Here is a 23,633-nt window from a genome sequence, read left to right as displayed (position 1 = left end):
CAGTAATTCTCTTCAACCGTATGAATTGAGGTGGCCGACTCACTTCCCTGAAAACTTAGAATCTACCTGAGTGGCTTCCTTTTGGACTTCTCATTTGGACAGTTACAGCAATAAATTCTGCCCTACACCACTTGCCCTATGTTGAGTCCTGGATCTAGGACTGTGGCCCTACAGCCTAGAAAGAAATCATCAAGACCTCATGATGCCCCTGCCCCACTCATCATCTCGATAATCAATTGAAAGGATGAGCATCAAAAAATCACCTGTAGTCAAAACTGCGAAGACTAAAGAACTGTTCTGATGAGCATAAAGAGGAGGCATAACTTCAGTATAGCCTATGCCAATTACGAATGTGTAGGAGGAGATTTATTGCAATTATATCATTTAAAATATTATGTATAATCATAGTTAATTGAGCTAAAATATAATGTGCTGAAATGTAATATAATTCAAGAGAAAAGAAAAATTGGTATAAAATAAGATGTGTGTATGTGTGTGTACGTGTGTGTGTGTGTGTATATATATATATATATATATATATATATATATATATCCTATATGCCAATCTGAACTTGTAAAGGCAGTTAAACCACAGCTCTAGATTTAATTTCTTATCTCAATTGAAAATCTCTTTTTCCTGTTTTCATGAAATGTTTTCAATCTCAGACTGAAGAGTTTCTTGAAAAGCATAAGGTTTATATTTCTTTGTGTCCCTTATCAAACCAAATTTACAGAAGGTGTTCAATGAATGGCCTTTGTTGCATGAAAAAAACAACAAACAAAGTCAGAAAACAAAAGTCTGCTATACTTCATTAATACACAAAGCTAAATCCCTAAAGGTAATGATTGAAAGATCAGTTATAATAAAATGTAAATTGTTCTGTATATAAAAAGCACTCAAAAGAACTTCATGTCAATCAACAATACAAAAAAAATGGTAATTAACATTGATAGAGTTTATTAGAAATCAGAACTGAGGTGCACATGATCAAAGAGAATATTTGCTACAGGAAGAAGACAGGCAACACATGAAAGACAGTGAAAATTGCCAGAATGGATATTGGAGGTCACAAAATATCGTTCTAATGCCTCACGCACATTCAGTGCAACGAGTGAAAAGTATAACGTGTGCCTTCTGAACAGATGAGAGGGCGTGCCTGCCATACCCTGGGTTTTTGTAACCCGGGCAGTTGCCACCGAGATGCTGGGTAGAATCTCAGCCCAGGTTAAGAGCAGTGGCAAGTGTGACCCTGGCTACTTTGCCACTTCTATTTGGTGTGTCACTACTGCTCATGAACCGCGTGCTGTCAAATAGGCTTCTAAAGGCTGTGGGCGATCTCAGATTACCCTGCTTATCAACAGCTCATCTAATTTCACTAGTGACTGAAGGTGGATCTGTTTCATGTGTTGGATAAACCAGTAATTAAATGACCAGGGCACATGCGAGTCTCCTCCTCTAAACCTCTTCTCTCCCACATCCCACCAGCTATCCCCATGCTCCAGTGTAGTTTTCCATAAATTAAAAAAAAAAAAAAATCGGATCACCCAAAGGAGAGATTGGGGATAAGCAGGTTCACAAAAGAGATCTACTTGGCGTCGTATCAACTCAGCACCTGGCGCTGCTTTTTCTCGTCTTGGCTGCATTTACTTTAGGAGTCAACCAGTCTGTTTCTACTCCAGTCAAAGTTATCTTTCTTTCCTCCTGGAAGCCTTTCCCATTGTAATCCATTTCTTTAAAAATCCAGACCACTGGAGTAGTGAGAAATCTGTAATCAGGGCGATCATGGTGGTGACTGCAGCTGTTGTAATGGAAATATTCCTAACACAAGTGTTGATCAGGCAGTGTCTTCTGGCTGCTGCCACTGTTAACCTGTCTTCCAGTTTCTATGGGGCAGATACAATTGTCAGGCTTCACTTTCCAGATGGGAAAATGGCGGAATAGAGAAGTAAAGAAACGTCTAACTCTGTCTAGATCACCACCACTCCTTTCCGAGTGACTCAATATTTCTTTTAATGCAGAAATGCATATGACCCAGTGACTGCCTGCTGGAACAGGGAGGTGGCCTGGCTCCCTCATCTGATTTTGCAGATATGTGCTTTGATCCATCATACATTTGTTTGAGACTTCCGTGTGTGTGGAGTGAAAGAGAAGAATTGAGAATGCCGCTATGGTTGTTATTTTTGGTAGTTGGTTCTATAATGGGAAAAGTGATCTAGGAAACATAGAGTGGTGAGTGATATAGTAAATTAAGTGTTATATAGACTGACTTTATAATTAAAGCTGACCTAATTATTACTGCCTTTAGACATCTGAATATGTCAATTTTATATATAATCTGCAAATATTGTAAAAATATCTTATAAAGCTATTCAGTTGATAAGCATATAAAACAAGATGTGTGCTGCTTTCTCTTCTCTAATCTATTCTCTCCCTTAGAGGTAAACATAGTTAAAAACTGGGTTATCATGTATCTGGAATTTAAGTGAACCCCTCGCGCCACCCCCCCCTTACCTTTGGAGATATGAGGAAAGGCTTTTGAAGGAGTTTAAACTTGATGCCATTTATCCTCTATTTGAAATAAGGATAATTGAGTTTCACATAATGTATAAATTCTGATTTTTAAAAAAGTCTATTATTAGCACTTTAAATGGATCCTTTAGTTTACTTTACCCATTTACGGAGAAAAAAATTTGTTATATTTTAGGGTGGTAAGGGAAGTATAGACATAGTACAATAATAAATACAATTATAGACTTGGTTTCTTGGGAAGCAAAACCTGAAAAAGTAATGAAAAGTCATTTTCCATTTATTTGTCTTAGCTGATTTCAGGGCTGGGTCATGCAAAACAATTTGCTACATCTGGGAGAGAACATGCCATCTCCTTTCGCCTAGTGTTTGAAGTAAGCTTTTGTACACGATGAAATGTGGGTCTGCATAAAAATTTTTATTATTCAAAACTGCCTTCCTCGCAGAATCTGTCATCTGGATGTTTACATGAAGATTCAAAATTTGTATTTTCTTTTCTTCATTTCGGGTTCAGTACGAGCTGACGAAAGAACAAGCAGGTCGACAGTTTTGTCATCAAAGAGCTGCAAAAAGAATGTTTAAATTATGCCGAGCCCCTCCTTGGTTGCATTTGAGGGTTGTAAAGAAGATGCTTTTCACTTAAAAATTTGAGGCAATTAACCAGCTTTGAATTTGCTCACATCATCAGATCTTATATCTGAGTAATCAAAGGTATTGCTGATGCAAATTCCCTTAGCTAAGAATGAAGAATTTTTCTCAGTGTATAAAAAAGGTGCATTGGATTGCTGTTCAAATTGGAGAGACTAACTTACAAGTTACAACCGCTCCCATAAATTATTAAGTTGGTTGTATGTCTATAAGAAGCAGCTATAAGCTTAGGTCAAAATAATCAAATCAGAGAGGAGAACTAATGAGACATCCTCCTTCAGTCTTCTAGAATTGTTCTTAATCTCTTGAAAAAAAAACACGTATCAGTAGCATCGTTACCTGTAGTTTGCCTGGGTAACGTATGTTCTCACTCATTCAGTTTTCAATTTACAGGATGAATTCACTCCCTTTGAGATGATTGCACCACTTCTGCTACGTGCATCACGTCGCCTTGAGTCTGTCTAGTCGCATGGCGCCATGGTAGAAACCGGATCAAAGACATAAATACCCACTGCACCAGGGACTTGCAATATTCCTTGACCCAGTGGCTGATTATTTCAGGTCCAAGTTTCTTTAGTACCATAGAAATAAGGCTAATAATCACCTTGTGGCCTCACCGAAGTGAATAAAGGATGTATGTGTAGCTACATGATGTGATAATTAGTGTTAGCAGCTGTGCAGTGCTCACTGGACATGTCAGGCATCTGGGCAGTCGAATGGGCACTGTCCATTCAGGGGCGTGGGCTTCTGTTTTGCAATCAGAACCTTGGCTTGAGGTGACCAGTTTCTAATATGGCCGACTTCCTCCTGGTAGTTCTGATTTCAGGCGCCTGGATCAGAGAGGATCGTCATCTCCTGATGTGCCCTCACGTCTGTCTACTAGCATTCGCCCTCTCTGGCTCCATATCCAATACTGTCTAATTTCCATTGGCATTATGAGGTCTCAATCTTCTTTGCTAGTTACATGCGTTTGTTCATTTCTTCTAACTTTCTAGTCCTTTCTGCAAAGTCTCGGTAATGGCAATGGTAGAACTCGGTTTTTTTTTTAACCTCACTACTTTGGAAAAAATAGACTGAAATAAAGTTAATATGACTCTATATTTTGAAAAATATAAGCAGAAATAATCATAGTCTAGACAGTAAATTTTAATCTGTAGCAATCAGATATTCTAGTATTATTAATTTTTAAAGTTTAGGATGACAGACACACCTAATGATATACTTCAAATCTTAAGCAGATTTCTTTAAAAATTATTTACCAATATCACTTTAATAAATGACTTCAGATGCTTATTCATCAGGAAAAATTAGCACATCAAAGACTTGAGATTTCCATTATTATTGAAAAGTATCTTTTAAAAACCCAAATTTCTAAAAACATAAAACATTCCAGGAGAAGACTGGGTAAAGGAGCAGCATTTCTGGTAAAAGGAATTTATGAGAATGTGCTGAAGGAGAGTGATCAATATAGAAAGTATATTATTGCACCGAAGGGATCTTTGGAGAATTCACGAATCTGAAACAGAATATTAACAAATATCTATCTACCAAGAATTTTTAAATTTGTTAAAACATGCTCTATTTTATTTTATTTTTAAAATTCTTGCATTTGTGTATGTAGATTCATATGAGGGGAAATTAACAACATTTAATACTCTGGAGAGCTTGTGTAGGATATAAGATGAGTAATACAAGCTCTGCTCTGTAAAATGCGCCGACAGTCCTCTGAGAGTCACACAGTGTCAATAAACTAAGGAAACAGAAGACAGTCAATTGGCTGTTCTGCCTTTCTCTTTACTGGTAAGATTATGTGTCAAAACCCTAATGGCTTGGAAGGATTCGTTTCTTTCTAGAGTCCAAATTACAACTCTAAATAGAGATGAAGGAATTCACATCCCAGTGAGGAAGGAATTTGAATTAAACAATAAAATAGCAGAGAACAGAAGTGTTTTCTAAATATAAAGGTTTATTTTTATGAGGGTGCATCACTGACAGCCTTCAAAGAGCCATAGGCAATGAAACTTAGATTTTGAAAAGTAATATGTCATAGCATAAGTAAATAAACAATATAAATAAGCAAGTAAGTAAATAAATAAATAACAGAACAAAGTATACTTCATGAGTTTGACCTACAAGGGGCAACTTATACATTCATTTTTTAAAAAATAAATAATGCGAATAGATTTTCTTTCTTGTAATTTTTTATATAACATTTTATTTTCTTCAGCTTTATTATAAGAATACAGTATATATATAACATACAAAATACATATTTATGAACCATTTACATTATTGGAAAGGCTTATGGTCAGCAGTGGGTTATTAGTAGTTAAGTTTTTCGGGAGTCAGAAGTTATATGACTATTTTTGAGGTTGACATCCCCAACAAATCCCACCACTATGTTGTTCAAGATCAACTGTATTTCATTCATTCTGAGCAGAATTGGTGAAGAGATATTATTTGAGTACAAGCATACCTGTCTTTTCTAACTTTTGACATTTAATGGAGAGTAGACAAGGATTATTGAAACTAAAATTTATTGTGAACAATTTCTTTTCAATCTGAATAATGGATATACAAGTAAAAATTTCCTTTCAATTCCCTGCCATAAATTTACATGATAGATGATAATGTGGTGATCTCATTTAAGCCCAAGGCTGTAAATATCATCTATGATGCTGAAGATTCCCAGTTTTCTTTCTTTATCCTAGGTCTCTCTTTCTCTTGAACTCCAGATACATATATTTTCTTACCTACTTGAACATTTCAATTGAATGCCTAATAAAAAAATCTTAAATTTAATATGTCCAAACAGAATTACTGGCTATCTCCTGCATGAAACGTATCCCTCTCACAGTCTTCCCCATTTCAGCAGAAGATAACATCCTACCCGTTGCTAAGGCGAAAAATCTTGGAATCATCTTGATGCTCTTTTTTGTCCCACGTCCTACAGAATTTGATCACTTTTTAACACCTCCATCACTACTACCAAGTTCCAAGCCGCCATGATTTCTCAATCAGACGGTTGTAATAGCTTTGGTTCATATGGTGTCTTTATTCCATGGTTTAGACATCTACCCTCCTGATGATGAGAATGTGAGTTATTTTATGCTTTCGTTATTATGGATGGTGCCGTTCTTGCTCGGGTCTCCTTTTATAAATGCTCTCTCGTCTCAGAAGGCCAGCACTTTGTTACTTGCTTTTCTTAATCCACTAGTTCTAAAATTAGTCAGAAATCGGATGTATTGGGTGATGTCAAGTTAGTTGCCACAGATCTCCCATCCCCCTGAGTTGGGTTCCTGATTTTCAGGAGGCTGCCCCCAGTTGGCTCACCCCAAAGGGATCTCCACAAAGCTGCCAGAGAAGTTCTGTTAGTGGCAGTCTACTCCGGAGCCCCGGTGTTCTCTACCAGAATCTTCCCCCACCACATGGTTCTTCGGGCGTAGCTACCGCAGGCTTCGCTTAGGGTCTGCAGGCAGGGAGGGCAGAGATGAAGTTTTTGCTTCCTCTGGACTGGAGGGGAGGAAGTGGGTTGGTGACTAATGGGGACAGATTATAGACATTTCCGTTTGAACTGGAAGCTATTTTCTCTAGTAAAACAGGATAAAGCATGCAGTTAGCTGCTTTTCAGTTTTTAAGTATTGTAAGCACTATAAATAAGCTATATTATTTCTTGGGGGAAAAAATGTATTCTGAGTCCATAACAACATATCTACAAATGACCTTTTGGAACATAACCTGTTTACAAGTTAGGGACTCTGGATAATGCATCTCCGAGCTAAATGCAGATAGTTTTTCATTATCTCTTGTTATGGATCCTCTGCTTCATTACTCCTCTTCATTAGCGCAGATAACAGAGACCTCACTGAATTACTGCTTCCGAGCATATCCATTCCCTTTGTTCTGTGCTGTACCCGCTTTTCCAGCTTGAGGGTTTAGCTCCCTGTTTTTGAATAGAAAGCTCTTTAATATAGCTCTACAATGTCAATCAACAGACACGCTGAATAAACTTTGCCTCCCTTACTGAGCAGGCATTTACTCAGAACCAGTGCAAGGTGTGAATGTGTCAGGGACAGGAGGGTACTTAAAAATAGAGCATGCTTTCAACAGGTTTACCAAACATGGATTGAAAGCCTGTTATGTGCAGCTCACGCGTCTAGGTGTTCGAGTGGCCTGCGGAGCAGTAGAGCTGGCTCACGCGCTGATGGCGCTCACGTCAGGGGTGGGGGAAGATGGCAGGGAACATTTTGGAGAGTGAGATGTGCAGTGTAGCATGCAGGACTGGTTCGGTGATAACGAAGTAATGTGATGCATGCGGGGGATCATTTTAAGCCTGTTGATTGGAGAAGCACTCTGTGAGGAAAAGATGTTTGAAACGAGATCTGAATAATGAGATGGGAAGAACAGGGTAAAAGCGCTCCAGACAGAGAAGATCAAGGGTAAAAATGCCTGAATTAGACACAGGTTTTGTGTGCAGAAAGGATGAAAACAAACAAAACTCCACGTTTTAGCAGTAGGTAAAGGCAATGATATGCTATCAGGAAAGTCTGAACAGAATAAGAGTTGGTGGGCAAGGCAGAAGATTCAGATACCAGAAAGCAGTGTGTACGTGTGGAGAATAGACTTGTGGATGAAAAGGTGAGTTCCAGAATTTAAAGAGGACACTTGTGAGCTATTGCATTGCTGTGATAATAATAGCTAACATTTACTGAACTCTTATGTGTCAAGTACGTTTCAAACCAAGTACCTTATTTAATCCTTCCATCTTCCCTAAGGGAAGATTTTTAAAGAGATGTATCTTATATGAGGGGATTAGACACAGAGATTGAGGCACATGTCCCAGGTCAGGTAGATAGTAATTTATGACACTGGAATCCAAACCTGTGCAGTCTGGCGCACCATTAACAGTCAAAGAACTTGAGTTGCGGTCAATTGCAGAAATGGCCCTTATTTTTTGCATTTCAGTATATCCACCTCTTTGCAGTGCGACTTGGAGCTACTTCCACCAAAAAAGGTGGAGTCCGTTTCTCCACGCTATGCGTCTGTTTCTGGCCACGTGACTGGCTTTGTCCCGTGAGACATTGCCAAGCATGACACAGGAAGAGGCTCGGGCAGCGCACGCTCATTGGCAGTTGTCCTCCTTTGCTGAGCTTGACTGGCCTGTAACTACCACCACGTGAGCAAGCCTGGACGAGCTGCGAGCTGACATGTGGGAGACGCCACTTAACCTCTGTTATCTCTCTGGACGCCCACCCGCCACTAGACATAGCGTGATACTTTTCAATCACTAGCTAACTATAAATGCGAGAACGAGCCCGGCTAACACCACTTGGAGCAGAATTGAGCTGAGGCCTCACCCTTGAGCTGAACCTGAGTAGCCGAACCACAGAGAATAGGAGCCAAGCACATTCTGTTTTCCTTAGTAGGAAGCACATTGGTGCAGACTTTGTATTAATAATTGTCATGCGTGCCTGCGATTTACTGTTTTTATTTTCAGAAGATTCACCGGTGCTTCAGAGTGCGTTGCGTTCGGTCACAGAGGCCTGCGGCGACATCGTTTCAGATGGCACAGTGAATTGTGTCTCCCTCACTGAACGTGTTCTGTAGGCACGTGGCACAGCGGCAGGGGAAAGACGTTTTTGAACCGAATTTTTCCTCATCTGCAGAAATCAGCATCCAGGGCAATGTCAGTAATAGCCACCATTTTTCTTTTTCATCTCTATATTAGAACAACAGGACTGCATAAAATGTTTCAGAGTTCCCATATTTTCTTTGAGGAAACAGACTGAGATTTCTTATATATGGTTTTAGCCAGCACACCATTTCACTCTAAAACCATCTGTCCCTATGTAATTGCTTTTGGCTTTATTTTATGTACGTATGTATGTATGCCATTCTCAGGTTACCCAGACACTAACGCATTCGTGAATAATTAAACTACCCCCATATGGACAAGTCAGATAAAATCTGCTTCCGGTGTAGAAAATGGCCCTGGCCTACCTAATGTTGTCTTTCCATGGCACATGCGGAGGACTTATCAGTCGAAATGTTGGTCGTTCACAACATTCTAAATGCAATGATAAAAACAATGTACACTTTTGCAACACCCTTTCATCAGGGCTTCCAATTCGTTCATCTTGGTAATCTCTCCTCCTCCACCCTCTAATCCTAGTTTACTGATAAGGAGACACTATTAAAATATATAAAGATGACGCATCATTTTGAGCTCTGTCATACGCTATACCAACTCCATCACTATCTGTGGATTTTATTAGTAATTACAAACATGTTAATGCAGGCGAAGTCGAGACAAGAAACAGAAATGAATAGTTGTCGGCTTTCAAGTAGATCAGACTGAAATTCGTCTTTATGTGGTAAAATTATTCTTGCAGTAATCGAAATTTACCTGGTATTCCAAATATATGTATATATATTTTTTGCCACTAGAAAATATATATTGATTTCATTACTTGACTAGCATTTTAAGGAGAAGTGGAAACCGATAGCATGATTCAAAAACCTTTTAAAGAAATTGAAAATAGAGAAAATAACTAAATTTTTAGTTTCGATCGCAATTAAAATATAAATATTGTTTTATCAATAGCTAATTTTCTATATGTGTATATGGCATTTATGCTCCATTTTGACATTTCCTCCCTACTATAGTACAATGATTGTGTGGATATCTGGGAATGTTTGAGATATAAGGGTAATAAAATGTTCACTTTACTCTGCATAATCTCAAGATAGTGACCATTTTCTCTTCAGAGGCTCTTCTGACATCTTCCATTTCTGTCTGTGGTCTCACCTGCCAAAATATGACTGACCAGTCAGCTTTGCATCTCCTCTGACCTCCAGGAGACAGAAAGTCAGAAATGCACGCGCCTCAGTCTGGCCCCATAATCCAAAATCCCAGCTCTGTGGCTGCTAATGCGTAATGCTGCGAACATGTGAGCAGTTCCTTTTTACCTCTTGGCCACCCCTGCGTGTGCTCTGTTGTGCTGACTGGCTGCATATGTGTTCACAGGAGGCCAAATCAAAGCAGCGGCGATTTGCCGTATGTGACTCTGCCACGTGTGACTTGATTTTGTTGTTGTTGTTGCTAGCATTTTGCCTTTTGCCATTTCTTTCCCTGAAATGTGACTAGATGAGAGGCGTGTTACCCACACATTTGGTTTCCCGCGTATGATAAAGCCACAAATGATTTCTCGGCTGTCCAAAATTTGAACCCCCTCCACCAGGGCACTGGGCTTCTCGGTGAGATGCTAACAAGGTGTCAACAAAATTCCAGCAGCTGGGCCATTATTGTCCCGCTCACTTTTCACCGTCGTTCTTGTCTTCATTTTAATGAGGCGTCAGGGTTCAGAAATTCAGTCTGATTCCGCCTTTAATGAGAAGTTCTAAGGAGTGAAACGTGGAAGCACACTCCTCTTAGTTTCCCAAAATCTGGCCCCTGATGACCACGTAGTGTTACTGCATCTGAGCCACGGGCGTGCTCATGAGCACACTGGCTTTGCTGACACATGCACAGATTAGGCCTCGAAGGGGGAAGAGAAAGAATGCTGGCCAGCTGTCCTCAGAACGGGGGCGCCTCCACCTCTCTGAGATTGGGAAGGGAGCCGTAACAAGGAGCGAGGCGCTGTTGTATTAGCATCTGGCTATTTAGTAATACCCTAATTTCCCAGTCAGAGTTCTGGGAAATATTGTTTGGAGAACATAATTTCACTCATTTCTAAGTGGTGATGATACAGGATTTTAAATGCTGTTTTTGGACGCTTGCCATTTTTTGGCCAAATTAACAGGCTAACATCCAAAGTTGTGACGAATGCACTGAGACACACACGTGAAGAGGAAAACTACCACACACACACACACACACAGCTTTTAATGCACAGAGGCCACTTCCAGTAATAGTGTCCTAGAATTTGAGCACGTATCCAATCATATTTCTATAGGAAGACCAAGAAGAGATAATTAGATTTTCTTAGCACGAGCAGTAGAAGAAAAGCTCCCCACCCTCATATTTATTTTCATTTTCTTTTAACCCATATAATTCCACAGAGGATTTGGAATGACTTTTTTTTTTTCTTTCTAGCTATTTAATTTGCCTCCCTCTAAAATAGTTACAAGGTACTTGAACTTTGAAGCCAGTTAATAGCCGTGCACGCCTAACATTTCCGAACATGCTGTTGGATTGTTTTTAAAGATTGTTTAATTATTTACTTCCTCGTGATCATTACACACCCTTTAACTGATTCTTAAGAGATACAGTCCGTTTTATATTCTTATTAACTAACCACCTAGATTTTTTTTTCCCAATTAAATTATTGCTGCTATTGCTAGTTATGTACAGCTGACCTGTAGTGTGGACATTAGAAAGAGCAGTTCTTAATAATTCCTAAGTAGGTGACAGATCTGAGCTTTCTGGCTTTTTCCTATATTCACATGAAAAACATTTATCTTTCGACCTGCTCGATTATAATATTTCTTTGTTATATTTCTGCGTGTCCATTAAGTATTACTAACTTTTTTACAATCCTAAATTTATCTAGAGTTTACATTAGCTTGTTGGTTTATATATATATTTTACCTTCCATAGGTCAAACATGCACATTTAACAAACCCTATTCTGATTTACATAGGAAACACAATAAAATATGTCTTAAAAGATTAAAATATTATACTATATGACATATTTTCCATGGTCATTGGCATCTCAAAAATAAATGTTTTATTCCATTAAGGCATTGTTCCTTAGCAAACCATAAAATATTTTCTTAGTCTTTCCTAATAAATAATTAAATCTTTCATCAAGCTTCACCCTGTTTTGAACTGTGTAGATGAAAACACAACTCTATAAATACCATTTACTAGAGAGTAATAATCGTGAAATCAATGTCTCATGAAAAAAATGCATCTAGTGTGTCTCTTTAATAACCACTGAATAACAAAACCCACAGGGAAATATTTTTCCTATTCTCTGCAGGATGTACTGAATCAAAGTATTTTCATTAAAACTAATATGAAATGACAGAAAGTAGAGAAAAGGAGAATGTGCCTTGTTTATTTCGCTTATTTTTGCCACATATCATATATTGATAAAGCAATTTTAAGGGATGCATGCGTGAGAGAATACAGTGGAATTGACTTTTTTTTTTAATATAACCAACATGCACCTTTTTACATCTGCAGCAATATTCTTGTTGAATAGCTACCTGAAGTTAATTTCATGTTTCCGTTGATCTTCTGTGGCCTGCACAAGTTAAAGTGATGATAAAGCGGACAGCCCGAATTATCAGCATACCAAATAGGACATGAAAACTTGGTCATGCACAGGCATTCATCTCTGATAATGTATAGTGGCAGACACCGAATTTAAAAACATATTGTGTGTTTTTCAATCCAGAGCAGATGACGATGTGGAAAAAATACCGTTTATATTCCCTCTTGTGTGAGGATAAGCTGCATAAACATTTAAAATAGCTACAACCAAAAAAAAAATCATGAAAAAGAGCTCAAATAATCCTTCATATTGAAGTGTAGCCAGTAAGAATGTTTAGGAGATCTAAAATAAAATTGGCTCACATTAACCTTACATAGACACTGCCGAAAACATTTTGTTGAGTCTTGCCACGCAGAACAGACTTGTGGAGGGGAAATATTCTTATGTATAATTCAACGTGAATCCAAAGTACCAGTCAAATCTATAGAGAAGGTTTAGGCAGGGAAACAGATGGATCAAACTGGGTCATCTTAGACAGGATAAATATTATGGCTCCTTTTCTGCCACAGAAAATAGGAAAACCATAGAGCTACATTGCTGATGCTCTTTGAAAATTGGCAGCTACTTTTAGGTAGAAAAGAAAAGTATTTCACTTTTTTTGTTTTGTTTTGTTTTTTTAGATTTGCAATGGTTTTTTTTTTTTTTTTTTTTTTTTTGTCAAGAAATATTTGCTGTGATCAGTCTACCTAAATACTAACTAAAATCAATCTCAGGCTCTTTGCATATCTTTCCTAGCAGTGGACTGGTTTATAGACCACTTATTGACAAACTGTAAAGCACTGATTTATAACTATGGCTAAATGGAAATAAAAATAAAAGCTCCTGCATGAGAGAAAAGCAATTGTAAAGTTAAAAGATTGTCCAAGTGAAAAGAAAATCTTCTAAATTGTGACAAGTCAGCAATGCGCTAGGTATTAGAAGATAAACAGGAAGTAAGCAAAGAATAATAAGATGCTTTTCACCCGTTTCAAAGTTAGAACGTCAGATAAAGAACGTAAGCACCCCCTTTATGCAATGCTTAAGTTGTTTGCATAGTCCTCTCCTATTATATATCACACCCTCTTTTATGGAGTTCTGGCAATGTGGTTTCTTATCAATATCTTCTCTCTACTTAAGGATTTGTCATTCTTCCAGGGGTGGGCTGGAGCCAGAGCTTACACCAACTTTCCAGAGTTGACTATGCACATCCCTCTTAAACTTGTCATCCAGTGAAAATCAAGTCGATAGCTTGAAATCAATCGTATCGAAAGTATTTATACCATAGGAAACTGCAAATATTTAAAACGAAGGCTTCTCTTCTCCCAGAAAGCCAATTGTTAAACATTTGTGTGCACACCAGTGCCTTATGGCAGTCTAACAAGGCGTAATGCTTAGTAAAGATTCAATGAAAATTTTCCAAGAAATAACAAATTAGTGTTTGGGACTACATAAGCATTTGCATAAAGTTTAATGAGAAGATATTTAAGCTTTTTATATATAGCTATACTTGTAATAATTTTTAAAAAATTGACAATAGTTGATATGTTATGTGGAGGGATTTATTTCGTGAATGAACGAAAATAGGGATATAAATTAAGACTATTGAACTTCAAAATTAGGTTCTTAATTCTGGTTAACAAAGTGATTCCTTATCAAGGTTCCAACAATATTTGACTTTAGCACTGCTAAGAGCACATTCTCTCCAGAGGACTCATTTATTTGTTGACCGTCTCCTGATGCTCAAAATGCTGCAGAACTATCTCAGGAATCCTGTAGATCCTCAGGAGGTTAGCCTATAACTTCCTTGGACTCCTTCTCTTCTGCTGCTGTCAAAATCTGTCAATTATTCATGCTTAATCCAAAGAATATCTCCTTCTTGAAGCAGTCCCCAACTGATATGTGTTTTCCATTTTCCCATTTCTTAGTCTTCTTTAGTATTATAATTTTCACATCATGGTTATCAAATTACTTTTCAACTATATGCTGTGCTCAGGTTACCTTTAATTATTTTAGTTATTCGAGTCTTTAAATATTAGGCATTAGTGTCATGTACAATGGCTTGATCATAATAGGCCCTTGAAAGTATTTTTGATCAAATACAGAGACCTAGCTTATTATTTGATCAAATTTTAAACTTGTACATAGTTATCAAATCTTTTTTATTTGAAGCACAGTTCAGAAAAGTACATGACAAAGAATAAAAGAATAAAATTGACAGATATTAAGTAAAATGTTTAATATGGAATTCTTGAATTGTTTATTGATTCAATGTGGAAAAGAAAACATAACAAAAAGCAATTTTTCAAAGGTCATTCTCTATTTGGAGACATTGTTTTAAGATACTAAATCAAGGAATATGCTCACTGGAATTTACATGAAAGTTGGACCTTTATAAAGAAACATGAAAGACCGCACTCCAAAGAAACGGCATGAAAGTGTCTCTTTGCATTCTCGAACTTTCATGACACTTACCTCTTTAAAGATACATGCCTTTATGTTTCACAGTTGTAATTAGAAGTTAAAAGACCCAAGAAGAAAAAAAAGTAAAACTCACTAAGACCCACTTTTAATTTATATTCATGTCTTTCTACCTTTACTTACAAGAGGGATGAAAATAGTATCCTGTGTGAAGAATATAATCCTAACATTAAACATGTGTTGAATGGTGGGAACATTGGTACTTATTTAACAGAATTACTGGAAAAGCTGTGTTTAGGCTCCTTCCCCCAGAAATCTGGTTGAATTATTGGGTATTTAGGTTATTTCTTGTCAACTCTGTAGCATGTCACTCATACAGAAGTCATTTCCAGCACGATATTTGAGGCAGTATCGAAGCCATGTTCTTTGCCCTCCTGATTTTTCAAATGGCTTCCTGGAGTATGATTAAAGAAAATGTGAAATAGAGTTAGATAAAGAAAATGTGGATTATCGTGCTCTGAATCCATGTGCTTTTTAAGCACAACTGAAAAAGTAGATTTGGGAAACACATATTCTTTACCAACATTGGCATCCGTATCTATTTCTATATCTATCTACACTTATACCAGTCTCTCGCACATTATTTTCCATATGGTTTTTGAATGGTGATTATCTCATGACCTTGGTTTAGTAATGAGTTTTTAGATATAACACCAACTTATCAAAAAAATGATAAGTTGGATTTGGATTTTATTAAAATTAAAATGAAAAATGCCTGCTCTATGAAACACACTGTTAAATAAAAAGATATGCCGTAGACTAGGAGAAAATATTTGCAAAACATATATTTAATAAAGGACTTGTATCCAAGATATACAAAGAGTTCTTAAAATCAAATGACATGAAACTATCCAATTAAAAAGGGGGACGTATTTGTACAGACACCTCACCAAAGTAGATAAGCAGATGTCAAATAAGCATATAAAAAGATTGTCAGCATCGCTTGTCATTAGGGAAATGCAAATTAAAATATGCCGTATGAAAAAGCAAAAGATTTTAAGAGCAACCAAAAAGCTGAGAAAGTTTGTGCCCTTCATACATTCTGATAAAAGACTGGGCAAAGTCGGTTAGCCAAAGGCAGCGAGCTATATTGCACTTGTCTTCCCTAAAACAGGACATAAGAGGACATGATAATGTAGATTCCTACTGTTACATGCTTAGATGGAATTTATTTACAAGAGCAAGAATAGACTAGTTTTCATATTCGCCTAATGAATGGAACTTCAAAGATATTGCTAGATGAGAATACCTTATGAAGGAGATGGCTGTGTTTTATCTTATGGTTATGGATTACCTTTGTTTTAAACTATATCTAGGGAACAAACTGAAACATTTGTTATGTTCGTTTTCTATTTTATAGGCTTTAAGATGGAAAATAGCTGTCTCTGAAGAGGCCCAAGTGAGATGCTTCTAGGCATTTCCTATAACTTGTAATACCACACTGCCTGAAATGATAGCAATATATTATGCACTAAACTTCACAAACTTGCAGGTTTTGTTATTAAAGAATACAAAAGAATTAAATAACACAGACTTTTGGTGGAATAATGTGGCCCTGGATAATGTGAAAGCAATCTTTTTGTGTTGTGTAATTCTTTTTTTTTTTTTTTTTTGGTAGGACAGTTGGAAAATTGTCTAGATTGTTCTGAATTTGACTCCAGCTGGAATCATCAGTGTTGTCATTCAGATAGTATGGCCATTCATCAACAGACAGTTTGATTTACCTAATTATTTTGCATCTAAGATTTCCTGACTGACTTTTTAGTTTTCTTTCCTCTAAAATTTTCTTTGTGTTAATTCATCTTTTAGGTTATCAACGTTATCCAAAATGTCCTATGAAGGAAGTCAATAAGGCAAAATGTCATATCATATGAAATCCATATAGACCAGTAGAATACTGCATCTGAATGAGCCATAAGGCAAGCAGGACAGAGCATGTCTGGCCTCATGCTGGTATGGCTTGACTGCCATTTAATTCGATCTTTAGACAGCCCTCTGTTTTCTCTGGGCCGGTGTCTCTTGAGCACCAGGCCCTCTTGCGTGTAGAATGGAAGCTTCTGGAGCATGGCTTAGGTTTTATCTAAACTCACATCTCCCGAAGTACTCACGTGCCACAGGAAGCCAATCTGATGTCTGCTCCACTGTTCCTTTACTTCAACTTCATCAAATCGTTAACCGGACAGATTTTTATTCGGCATCACTGTGAGCTGGACACTAGTCTATCCCAAGAGTCTAGACTTGTGAACAGATTCCTGTCTCCTGGGACATACACACTGAGAGGTGGCAGGTGATAAACAGTACCTTAATAGTTAAGTTAACGATATATGTTAGAGGTAAAATTGCGTGAAGAAGTGGTGGCTGGGAGAGTCAGCCGAGCTGGAGTGGTCACGAAGCATGATTTGGACAAAGGCTTGAAATGAGTGAAAAATTTTGATAGAGTGTGGCAGATACATTGCAGACAGAGAAGAGCCAGTTGGGGTGGGGGGATGGGGAGCCTGTCGAGGCTGAGGAAAACTAGGGAAGGGGAAGAGTGATAGAAGGTATGGCCAGAGTGTCTGTTCAAAGGCCTTTACTCAGAGTGATATAGAGACATACCTAGGCTTTTGAGCAGCGGGATGATGAGAGCTTACATTTTAAAAATGATTACTCTGGATCGTAGGCTGTGGATCAACTTTAAGGAGGTCAGGTGGAAGCAGAAAGAACAGTTATTCCAGGATAGGGATGATGCGTGGGAATTGGTCGAGGTCTAGGCATGTTTTGAGGGAAGAGCTGGCAGGGTTCCTGATGCTTTGGGTGGGGCCATGATGGAAGTAGAAGAGCCAGGGATTGTCCTGAGTGACAGACAGGAGAGAGCCACCTGTTTGTGACTTGGGTGGGCTTCATTATCTTCCGTCGAACCTGACCCACCTTTGAGATCCTAAATACAGTGCTGCATTTTGAACATTTTTTTTCTAGCTCTTGTACGTCCTTGATCGCCCTGTGTCTCTCGCTGTTCCAAATATTTGGCGCCCTGAGCTCTTCTTTTCCCACCTCGATTCACTTCTGTCCAAGTTCCCTTTCCTTTCTCATTGTATTAACTGTTCTAACATCAGTGTGCGGAACTCCACACCTAACGGAGCCTCCACACAACTGCCATGAAAAAAAACTTTAAACTGTAGAGGTCGTCCAACGATTCATCCTTAGAATTTTTTTTTTCCAATTTTTTAAAATAGTAGCTAACTTTAAGGGTGTGAGATAATATGTCATGGTGGTTGCATTACTTCCTCTCAGTAGTGTTTAAACCAAGAGCAACGAACTGACTAGACCAAAACGAATTTTACGAGTCGTTTCCCATTCTTTCTCATCCTAATCGTTTTTGTCTATAGATATTTGTTTCTATTGTTGGAATTCCAGAGGTCTATCTTGCTCATTTAATGAGTTTTCTTTTTGTTTATTTGTTTTTGTCATTGGGTTCTAGATTTCTTTATAAAATTTGGAAATCAACCCCTTATCAGACATGCAATTTGCAAATATTTATTCCATTCTTTGGGTTTTTTTTTTTTTTTTGCTCTGTTTATAGTATCTTTTGATATACAAGAGTTTTTCATTTTAACACAGTCTAATTTATCTATTTTTGATGCCCATACTTTTGGTATCATATTGAAGAAATGATTGCCAAATACAATGTCATCAAGCTTTCCTCCTCTGTTTTCCTCTAAGAGTTTTATGGTTTTAACTATTATGTTCAGGTCTTTTATCCCAACATGTCTATTTTAATTTATATGCAGATTGATTTTCCACACTACATTCTTAGTGATAACAGCAAAGGTAGGGGTGTGTGTGGGGGGGTGCTCTTTATTTATATACGCCCCAAGCATGGAAATACTATGCCTGCTACTATATAGATTCTTAATGTTTGGTAATGGGAAGAAAAAAAAAAAAGAATGATTAATAATAAAAAGGAAAATATCTTGTATCTCAGATATAAGTCTCAGCATTTTACATGCATTTAACTCTTTTAATCCTCACAAAGCACCTATTAATGAAGAAACCGAAGCACTGAGATGTTAAATTATTTAGCCAAAATTACGTCAAGAGTGGGTGACAAACGTGGGGATTCATGTGCATATATTTTAAGTGTTGAAGCAATTTAGAATAGCATGATCTCGATGGCAAACAGAGAGCAGGCTAGGTCCCCAAATTTGGCGTCACATCAGAATTACTTGGAAGAGCTTTTAAAAATATAGACACTTGGACTCCACCCCAGATCTACTGAGATACTGGGAACTGGCATTTTTTTTTTTTTTTAAATCATCTTGGGTGATTTTTATGCAGGCGGCCTGACGTCTGTCTAAGCAAAATGGTCTGTGAATTAAGAAACGCTAAGCTTTTTCATTTGCGCCAGTACATGAAATGAGCAGAAAGTGCTTCAGAATGCATCGTGGCTGCTGTTATCTGTTATTCCAACTGCCTACTTCTGATGAGGTCTGAAATTATCTGACCAGAGAAGGGTCACTTGAGGGACTTTAAGCGGGTGTCATGTTGGACTGGGGAGAATTGTCACCATTGAAAGATAAAAGAAGGGCATTAAAGAAATGGAGAACGTAAGCTCATATAGTAAGACCTGAAGTAGGTGAGTGTGTAAATTAGTCTGTGTAAGTCGTACAGAAAGAAAATGTAAACAGAGCTTGCAAGCACTCCAAGTCCCTCATTTATGAATGACCAAATTATGAATAGTAGACAAACTTATTTCTGAATGAGTAAAATAATAATTTGAGTTAATCAATGACTATAAAAATGAATCACCTCTACAGACGTGTAATGTCTCAACAAGCAGTTCGATGACGAAAAAGGAATTCCGATTTATATTCCCAATGATTATCCATGCTCTTTACCAAATATCATCCAGCCCCGCAGAACCTAGAAAACATTTCAAAATCTTGGAGAATGTGGACCCTCAGTTTTACTGCTGTGTGGAGAAGCCATGTGTAACTACGACAGTAAAACCTCCCCTCTCTCCAGAACTTGAATGTGAAATGGATTCCTAAAAATTGGACCTTGTACTGTGAAAAATAATCGTATGTGTAGCCAAAGAAGCAACACGCCCTGTTCTTATTTCTGGTAGAGTCGGAAGTGCCTCGTTTAAAAGCCAGAAATAAAGGAAATGAACTGACCATATCTGTGCAATAACGTGAGCCACTGTGCCTGCTGTTCTGGTTCTTTGAGGTACGAGATAGTCAGAAAACTACTTCCCTCCTTCCTCCTGTGGGTTTGGATTGCACGGCTTCTGAAAATTAATGTTTTATTGAGCAAGTACAGTGTGTGTTTAAGGGAGAGAAAAAAACTCAACAATTCCAATCCGGGCAACTAGGGTGTATGTGTTGTGTGTGTGTATGTGTGTGTACATGTGTGTGTACGTACATACACATGTAGGGAGAAAGATTCAAAGTTCAAAATTGTCAATCCTGGAAATTGGGAGGACGTGAAAACGAGGATGCTCAAACCACACCAGGGACATGCTCTACAAGGGCCGCAGGAGTTAGAATGCCGTGAGGGATCGGTCATTGGTGGGCCTGCTAAAAACAAAGGCTTCTTTACCAGCAGTTAGATTTAAGGAGTATATTCTAGAAGGAGGGCACTTGATAGGGGCGTGAGATAGGGGGCTATTTTTTTTTTTTTTATAAAAGGGGAGTGAAACTTTGAATATTAGAAGAAAAAATTACAGTGGAAAAAATATAAGATCTGAGAATAAAAAGTCAGATTCAAGCAGGGGTGAGCTCACAGAGCACCCACGTGCGAAAACTTTTACCTTTTTTATACTTCTCGATCATGGGAAAAGTGATATTATTAGGCATCTTTGGTTTCCTGCCTCGCGTGTTGTGCCTTATTTTATTTATTATTTTGTATTGTACAGACACAGTGTGTGTGTGATTCAATGAAACAGTTTGACTAGATCATCCAGACAAATATGGTTCCTCAATAAGACAAAACTTCTAACAGAATTTCAGTATGCTGCCATTAAAATTCCTGTTGACAAGAACGAATGTAGTATATTTACTTGTAGTTAATTAATGACGTAAGGATTGCATCGGCGTATCACATAGAGTTATTTCCTATTCACTTTTCTAATAACAGGATATTTCGTCATCCTCAGATGTTGATGCAGAGCTGCTAAGTACCCAGAAAGTTCCCTTATTCCCTGAGCAATTCCACTTCACTTTACACTTGACCTACAAAAAAGGGGGTATGTACTGAGAAGAAGCTATAATCTACCCATTTACTTTTCCTTATAATTCACTTTTAAATTTTGTAATTTCAGTCTATTTCTGAGAAGATAACAGTGTAACCTGCATTAAAAACAGATGTTGCCGAGGGAATAATCCACCCAAATTGATTCGCTTTGGCATATTTTATCAGTCTTGGAAGCTAATATGCATCTTGTCATTTCCATGAAAATGCTTCTGATTACTAATCAACCGTTTTTATTAATAATAAGTTAATGCCTCTCCTAATGATATCACATTTTGATGAAAATGGAAATGCTAACTGTAATGCCAGACGTATGACTTTGTGTACCTACTGCAGGTACTAAGTTTTCTTAAGCGAACTATTGAAAATGGTAAAACTGCAGACACAATATTATTTCCTCTGAATTTCGTAAGGAAACTAGTAATCCAATGTATCTGTTTAATTCTGCATTTTTCAGCTGCAAGTGGTATGTGGCATTTGACTGGTAGAAGGCTTTTCCCACCAGTAGGATGAAGTATTTTCTTAGAGTTGGGCCAGAAGTTAAGGAACATGTTTTACTCCTCATCATGAAGGAGCCTTGAGACTCAGCCATGCTCTAATTGAAAAACATCCCTTGACTTCTTCTAGTTTTCACGTCTAGCTCTCTGACCACCCTTTACCATTAATTATGGTCTTATCCTTCTCTACCATTAATCAGCCATTAAAAACTAGGTTCTTCGAGAATCATGCCTAGGCTTTCTTTTCTTGTCTGCTCTCCCGCTTTATAGGTCATTCCATTCAAACCAGTGCTTTACTAAAACCCTTGACATATCATTAACTTCCAAATGCATGCCTTTCGTCAAAACCTTTCTTTGAGCCTAGACTCAGCATTTCCATTTGGAGGATTTCAAAAATTTCTTAATCTCACCCTGCAATACCATGACACAGATGACCTAAAACTAAAATGCAACTGTCATTTCAGGTTACTAAATAAGAAAATAATCTTTTTTAAGATTAAGAGACCAAAATATAGCTTCTGTTCCCTAATAAAAGCTGTAACTAAGGGAGCTTTGCTCTTGGTGCCATTATCTTTCTAGGAGATTAAGCCATTCCTTCCATAAATATATATATTTTTAAGCTGAAATACTTGTGAGGTTAGGTAGGGTTGCTGAGGATACCATAGTGAACAAAAATACCTAAATGAAAATAATAGTAAACGCAAAAAAATTAAACTTCATGTTCCTAAGAAATTTAAATTTCTTAATTTAAAACATTAAAAATAGGTGAAAAAATAGGTAAAAAATAGGTAAACAAGCCGACGACCAAATGTTGTAATTGCTTGAAGTAATGTATATTCTCTAAGAAAAAAGAATGAAGGGGGATAGATGGGAGTTTTCGTAGAAAGAAGGCAATTCGAAGAGCCTCCTTGAGAATGTGACATGAGAACAGAGACCTAAAGAGTGTGAGCTATGGGGACATTTATGAGCTGCGCATTCCAGACTGAGACGATGTCAGATGCAGTGACTTCGAGACAGGAGAGTGCCTGGGATGTTTGAAAAATTTGTAGAGTTCGAGCAGAGGGGACCTCTGGGGGAGGGGTGGGGGGCGGAGAGGTTGCTCGGGATCACAGTGTGTAGAAAACAGTAACAACTTTGGATTTTATTTTATTTTTTTTTACTCTTCTCAAGTCCTGAGGTGGACAGCCACACTTATGGACTGTGAGCTGGTGACCGTTGTCATCATTGACTGTATCACCCATCAAGTGACTGGTCCTCTCTCTGCCGTTGCGGAGTGGGGTCTGAGAACTCCATGAGGGGAAGATGGGAGGGAAACAGCTGTTCAGCGTGAGCCCCAGGCCTTATCTATTGTAACATACCCATGGCCTCATTAATTAGGAATCTGCATTGGGCTTACATAAATAATACATTGTCCAGTCTTTATTTATCCGCCACAGGTGTTCAAGCATCTGTGTAATGCCAAGACACTATTTCTGGGCCAGTGGCTGATGAATGGCAGACACTTGAGTGCTGCCAGGTACCATGGCCAAAGAACACCTTGATGTTATTCCTTTAACATGCAACACCTTTAACATCATCATTGGCCACAAACGCTGTACCTATAACCTGCAGCTGTGACTTTTATCAGTGCTCAAAATAAGACGTGCACAAGGTGATTGCATTACCAGTCATTTGGTGAGTAATGCTCTTCCCATAGAAAGCATGAAATGCAGAAGGACACCTCATTTGAGAAAAAAGGAACCAGTACATACGTCAGTCAAGAGATTCAAGAAGTACCATGTAAAGGTTGGCTGAGGCAATGTGCAGCAACCATATCTATCAGTTGAAGTGGTTACTGCCTGCCTGACTTTTCTAGTCAGCGAAAGATGGGAAACCTGTGATTTCTAAATGTTGCTGATTTATTCAACGATTACTACTAATTTCTAATGCCAAGGGTTATCCGGAAGCTGAGATTACAGCAGTAAAAATTTTATCACAAATACCTGGCAATGAG

At 37.9% G+C, this 23,633-nt stretch overlaps 1 long non-coding RNA gene across 2 annotated transcripts in view; it reads left to right on the top strand.

Annotated features, from left to right (window-relative positions):
• The window catches only part of LOC107498966, a 501,046-nt gene that overhangs the window by 35,533 nt on the left and 441,880 nt on the right, over positions 1-23,633 (top strand). The window contains exon 1 of one of the 2 annotated variants that reach the window (XR_004955410.1): positions 7,630-7,813. The exons of the other annotated variant lie outside the window; for it this stretch is intronic. This is a non-coding gene — a long non-coding RNA (uncharacterized LOC107498966). Of the gene's footprint in view, positions 1-7,629; positions 7,814-23,633 lie in introns of those variants that run through there. 2 annotated transcript variants of the gene reach the window in all.

The sequence above is a fragment of the Rousettus aegyptiacus genome, unplaced genomic scaffold (genome assembly GCF_014176215.1).
Source record: "Rousettus aegyptiacus isolate mRouAeg1 unplaced genomic scaffold, mRouAeg1.p scaffold_m13_p_18, whole genome shotgun sequence".
Taxonomy (NCBI): domain Eukaryota; kingdom Metazoa; phylum Chordata; class Mammalia; order Chiroptera; family Pteropodidae; genus Rousettus; species Rousettus aegyptiacus.
This window is presented reverse-complemented; position numbering and strand designations above follow the sequence as displayed.